This window comes from Cimex lectularius, unplaced genomic scaffold (genome assembly GCF_000648675.2).
Source record: "Cimex lectularius strain Harlan isolate CLEC.00 unplaced genomic scaffold, Clec_2.1 scaffold150, whole genome shotgun sequence".
In the NCBI taxonomy this organism is placed as follows: domain Eukaryota; kingdom Metazoa; phylum Arthropoda; class Insecta; order Hemiptera; family Cimicidae; genus Cimex; species Cimex lectularius.
Genome location: NW_019392717.1, coordinates 24,191 through 30,375, shown reverse-complemented (window position 1 = coordinate 30,375; position 6,185 = coordinate 24,191). Strand labels below are relative to the sequence as shown.

The 6,185-nt window shown below is 37.9% G+C and overlaps 1 non-coding gene across 1 annotated transcript; it reads left to right on the top strand.

Moving 5' to 3' along the window:
* The first annotated feature begins 401 nt into the window (after positions 1–401).
* On the top strand, positions 402–474 carry Trnak-uuu. Its single transcript has one exon. It is a non-coding gene; the product is annotated as a tRNA-Lys (tRNA).
* Positions 475–6,185: the final 5,711 nt, after the last annotated feature.

The window sequence follows — 6,185 nt, the reverse complement described above, 5'->3', positions numbered from 1 at the left end:
ATTGAAAGGAAATGTTAGGAAATGATATCAGATTTACATTCTTCAAGAAATTGAAAATTTTGAACATTTATTTTAATTTTTGAGAAGCTCATTATTTTTTCTTATTTTCAATTTTCTACTATTCAGTCTTTTGTTGAATTTGTATAAAGGAAGTACTTTCGTTATTTTTTAATAGAACTTTCCACATTCTAACGACTAATTTTTTGAACCTTTGTAAGCGAAAAATCAATTTTTATCAATTAAACGTTATTTTTAGATTCACTAGTTTTCGTGGTTCGTTTGACCAATTAATATCTTTCAACTGATTAAGGATTTTAGCGAAAAAATTTGAAAAATGGCAAAATGTTGAGGAAATGCAAAGGTGGGGTTGAGATGGGAGGTTAGAGTACGAGTGAATCGAAGTCACGATAGCTCAAGTGGTAGAGCAGCGGCGTTTTTAGCCGAAGGTCGTGGGTTCGAATCCCGCTCGTGACACTGACTTTTTTATCTCAACTAAAAACCTTAATTAATTGAAAGTTATTTTTACATTGGAGATAATTGGCCGTACAGAAATTAAGTCTTGTATTTACATTTCAGTAGTAGGGACAACTTATCTTATGCATCATAACTTTCAGTATTAACCGAACCCAGAATATCTTACTTCAACTTTAGTCAAGAACTTTGGAAACTAGTAAAAATTTATCTTCTAACTGACTTGGTATTTTCTTTGATTAGGGTTATAGTTAAAAGACAAGTGAATCTCCTAGGATTTTTAACGCTTTGTCTATTATGCAATCAAATTTTCAGTAGGTTTAGCATGTGATGAGATACGGAAAACGCCATAAATGCAATATCTCGAATACAATTCAGAATCAGACACACTAGACACTAGAGACTTTTTGAGTCAACTTTAATATGAACTTCTGACAACCTGTATACACGGTAGCTTTTGAATATTTGTCATGGAATATAAATTGATGTCCAATGTGAGATTTTTTAGTTTACCACATCCAGAGATGATTTTTCCCCGGGAAGTAATTGAATGGCGGATTTTAGCTGAAAATGATCACCCTAGAAAGATAATTGCCATTATCAATGTAACATCACATGGCGTTCTAATTGATTTCTCATTATTAGAAACTTTGGATTTGTCAGCGGAATCGTGCCACGGATCTCAGCCTCGTTAAGCGATAGAAATTATTGTGTATTTTTTATTTATCACTTACTTATTAACCTATGGAGAGAAAGGGACTTCGGATGAATAGAAATTAAGTCAAATTTTTCCTTGACATCTCGAGGAACGTTATGTGTCGTCGACGCAACTATTGTTGAATCTGAACTTGAAAGTGCTATTTTAGCCCTAAGGCAATATGTAGGGCCTTCAACAGCTCTTCAACTTCAACACCGTTGAAGAAAAAAATGTTTTCATAAAACAATATCATTTGCAGCGTGTGAAATTGAGAAACTTTGGACCTACATGCTGACGTCTTCCTCTAACGAACTAAAAGTCAACAATCTCGCAGAAACGTATGTACGGAATTTCTTTTTTTTTCTTTTTGTAAAATCGAAATTTGAAACTTGCACTTTCTTGAATTTCAACATGACCCGTCGAAGGTGATTTAATTTCTTTGCATGAAATACTTTTGCAAATTCGATTCTGAAAGTATGAAAAGATAAACTTTGTATACCTTGGTATATATTAAATTAGATTTCCCTCGACAAATTTGAATATACAAAAGAAATCCTTTGATCTTTTTTCCATAGTGGCGGAGAACCTTCGAAATCCGCCGTAATTGAATCTTTACTGAACACGAAGGACGTTAAACTGCCGGTTCCTTGCTATACATTTGTATTTCCCTCATGGGCAATTCGCCACCTTATGCCACCCATTTCAGCGAATAGTGATGTGGATCGTCTCCCAAGGGCGGCTTATTGTCTGTTATCACCTACTCAAAACTGCCAAATGAAATTAGGAAACATAGGATATTTGCCCTATTGTTTAATATTTTGAGAGAAGAACGACAATGACAAAAGCAAAATAACACAAAACCATGATCATAATTTTTCCGGTGATCTCATAAAGAAAATGTTTTGTGTTATGTTTTTTCATATATGTATCTATACGATTTTCTTATTCAAATTTCATGAGAATATAATTAAAAAAATCACAACAACAAGCAATCATGTGGATTGCTTTCACCGGTGCGTTTGAAAAAATATGAGGTTTTTTTAAATTATTTTACTTTGATTCATTATTTTCAGACCACTCGTTCACCAAATTCAAGGAAAAAAGTATTTATTATATTCCTTTAACAAAAAATCAAATTGTTTTTTGGGTTTTTGTTTGTGTTTGGGCTGTTTGTCTCTCCTCACAGTTTATTGATAAATACTGCTACAAATATGACATCGAAGATATGAGCAACCAAACGCCCCTCAGATCAACACGTCAGCAAAGTCTGGCGGGTCCAGACGGCCGCCCATCATCTTTATCAGTATTTCTTTAAACTAGTATAAAATCCCTAATCCCCAAATATCCTTGCCTTACTCTTACGATAGCCTTCTGTGGTCACTGTCGTTTTACAATTAAACATTGTACAGTTTTGACAATAAAGTTTCTTATTTTTTTAAAGTCTTCTTCGATTACTTAACTTCGATAGAATGGATAATTTATCTTTCTAATCTGAAATCTGAACTGAGCGACTTTCCTAATGATTTTGACATTCAGCCAATGTTTGCATCCATCATTTTCCAGGATTCTTTCTTGAACATATCTACCAACTCGTGGAAACACCAGAATCATTCTGACCCGTCAATTCATCACCTCAGGATCACTCAACATGGTGGAAGACTTAATAACCTGAGCAGAAGGAATGCTGCTCGATTTCTACAGGTGATGCACAATGTTGATCTGGAAACCCAGTAGTAAAAGTACAAATCGGAATCTTTTCCGTAATCCACTTGCGGAAGCATTGCGGTACAACCCATTCCGCAAATAAGCATCCGTGTTTCCATTCTCTTTTCATTACACAGTGCTGTTTCTATCAATCCCGATACAATAGAACGCGCATAAGCAGGCGGTACCGCCAGCCTTTGTGCAAACCCAGTCCCAAAGACTTGCAGGACCGTAATTTTTCAAGGAACGGCCGATCAAATGAAACCAAATTCCGACAAATACCTAACCTTCACCCTTCGTCGTATCACCTCTCCGCTAACCTTCTATGACTCTATTCTTCTCCGAGCAACCATTGTCGACCACTATTCGGTGATTGACTAGAAACTTTCACTACCACACAAATATCACTTCTACAAGAAACATGACCTATCAAATCCAATGACTGCAGCCCAAAATTCTTCGAAATAGCCAAAGCTTTATACTTTGTATCATCTACGCATCTATGTAGACTTCAGAGCCCATTTTCCCTCGAAATCGCTAGAGATCTATACATAAAAACCCTGGAACCCTAGCGCAACTCTCTAGTCCAGTAGCTTTCCTCCCAAACCCTTTCGACAATCCTCCAAGACTCTTAAAGCGCCAATGGCTTCTTGTGACAGGAGGGTAATGTTCCTAAGTTAGTAATAAAAATGTAAATTTCGTCATAGTATAATTGCCACCTACGTGAATTGTTTTGTCTAATGTTTAACGATTTGACATAAAAACTTGCAAACTGAATTTAGCAACGGTGTAAAGTTTAACTCGCTTCAACTCTGAATTGTTTAATTGTCGTTTCATGTTATCACTCCCATCAAACGCATTAGTCGTTCAAAAACTTTCTCTACACATTTGGGCACCGTGAGACTGCCGGAATTGTTTGTGTTAAAAGCTCGCTTGTGTTGGATGTTCACCTTCGAGGGAGAGAAAAATTAACCCGATGGGCTTTTCAAAACTTAAAGAAACGTTTCCGAAGCACGACCCCTTCATTGCAGTATTAACGGAAAAAGAGGTGGTTGGAGAAAACAGGCATTGTTCGAGGAGGTGAAAATTTAAGCCTGTTTGTGAGGAACACTCCTGGTCCTCATTTCGTGTGATTCGCGGCATTCGTACTGAACGCACCCCCGACGTGGGTACGAATCCTGGAACTGCATTTATTTTGCCCGGGATAAAATTTATTTTTTCCAGCACGAGGGTATTTATATTATTCGGGAGATACTTATCATTTTCTTATTTTTTAACCTTACATTCTTATGAAAGGTTTTGCTTTGGTATAAGAAAATCACTGACCCTAAAAAAAGATAATTATTAGTTTTATGTAATATCCTGTTTAATAACGTCTTACAGGATCAACTGGGTCTCTTTTCAAAGGTTGTGCAAGAACAAGGGAAAGAATTTGACAACAGACAAAATAGTAAGCACATCTCTCAGCATTGTAAATATTGTCTTTAAGAAAATGTCGAAGATATCCCGTCAAAAAAGACGTTCTTCTTCAGCCGGGCTTTCTTTTGGAATTCCAACACCTCACAGACTTTTACGCCGGTAGGACTTTGTATACTTGTTATTACTTTTGACCCCCTGACATTGCGATGCCTCGGTCGTCCGAAAATATCAAGACGTTATGGTTTCCATGGTGACCCCGTTTCTCGGAGTCTTTCTAACCCTTTCATTACATTGTACCTACTGGGAGAAAACGTACTTTAGTCACCTTTCATATCAATACGATGACAATAAACCCCGAGCATATATTGTAAAACTTGTTTTCGCACGAATAATTTCAACTGAGGACGTTTCAAATCATATCGTACGAAAGATGGGAAAGTTATTTGAAAGGCTAACTTGTTTGGCGTTTAGTAGACAACATTTCAATGATTCTGTCTCTACATTTGCCTATTTTAATTATTTTACAACAAATGATTTAATCTTGAACGGAGGTTACGGACGTGGGATCAAGATTTTCAAGAAACTTATTTTGTTCAACAACAATTGTTGATGATTGTTGGAAAAATATTGGGCACGTGTACGATTGCTCTTTCCAGTGTGCCCTAAAAGCGAAATAACAATATTTAATGGATGGGGGATCGGAGGCAGTAACTGCTTAGACGTTGCCTCAGCTTTCGTCACCGTACGGTAAAGGTACCGAGTTCGAATCTAACCGCCCTGTATTCGAACCCAGTATACTTACAAATGGATACATAAGGGAAACAATATAGGTCACTCGAAAATTCTACAATTATTGAGTAAGGTCAACAACCAACTATTAAGCGTTAGCGATAAAAAGGTTAAAACACCTTTAGGGAAAAGTCACTTTCAGGTAGTTACTGCCTGTGATTAAAACTATAGTGCGGATGATGACCATCGTAACCTAGACTGCTTTACCGATGGCTCACTCATTAAGGACAAGGGAAGCGTTGCTGGAATACATATACCTAAATTAGGGATCAGCATCTCCTCCCCTCTTGGTAATAACACCTCGGTCTTTCAGGCAGAGGTCTGGGCCATCAATGTTTGCTGCAGAACACTCATGGATAACAAGATTAAGGGAAAAGATATTAGAATTTTTTCCGACAGTCAGGCCAGTCTTAAGTCATTACAAAAAGAGTTATCAACATCTAGGCTGGTGGAGGAAACTGTTGAACTTATTAATAGGATTACTACTAGGTACGAGAATAGGGATACCAGCTCATAAGGGACACTATGGCAATGAAGAGGCGGACAGCCTGGCCAAAGAAGGCTCAAATACTGCGTTTGTCGGGCCACAACCGGTATTACCCCACTCTATAATCACAGCGAAAGAGAGTATCAATTGCTGGGGCATGAAACAATTCCTCAAAGAATGGATTCCCCCGGACACAGGCAATCGAAGGAGTTTGTGAAGGAAATCAAACCAAAAGAATCGAAATGGTTATTCTCTAACTCAAGGAGGGGAGTTAGGAGGCTGATAGGTATCCTAACGGGCCATTGCCCCTTGAGAAGACACCTCTTGGGGTATTGAGTAATGGGTATTCTACCGGACCCCTTTTGCCGCTTCTGTGAAACAAAGAAGAAACGGGTCGGCACTACCTCGCAGAATGTGATAGGTATGCCAGGGATAGATTTGAAACTTTTGAAGGAGAGGACATTACCAAATCACTCCCCAAGATAAAATGTTCCAAAATCTTGGGATTTGTGAACAGGTCCAAGAGGTTTATGCAGGACTCGTGAGCCGACCAAGTCCCGGACCTTTTAGGGATGGAGCACGAGTCTACCCAGGCATTTAACCCCTCGGGTCTTGGTC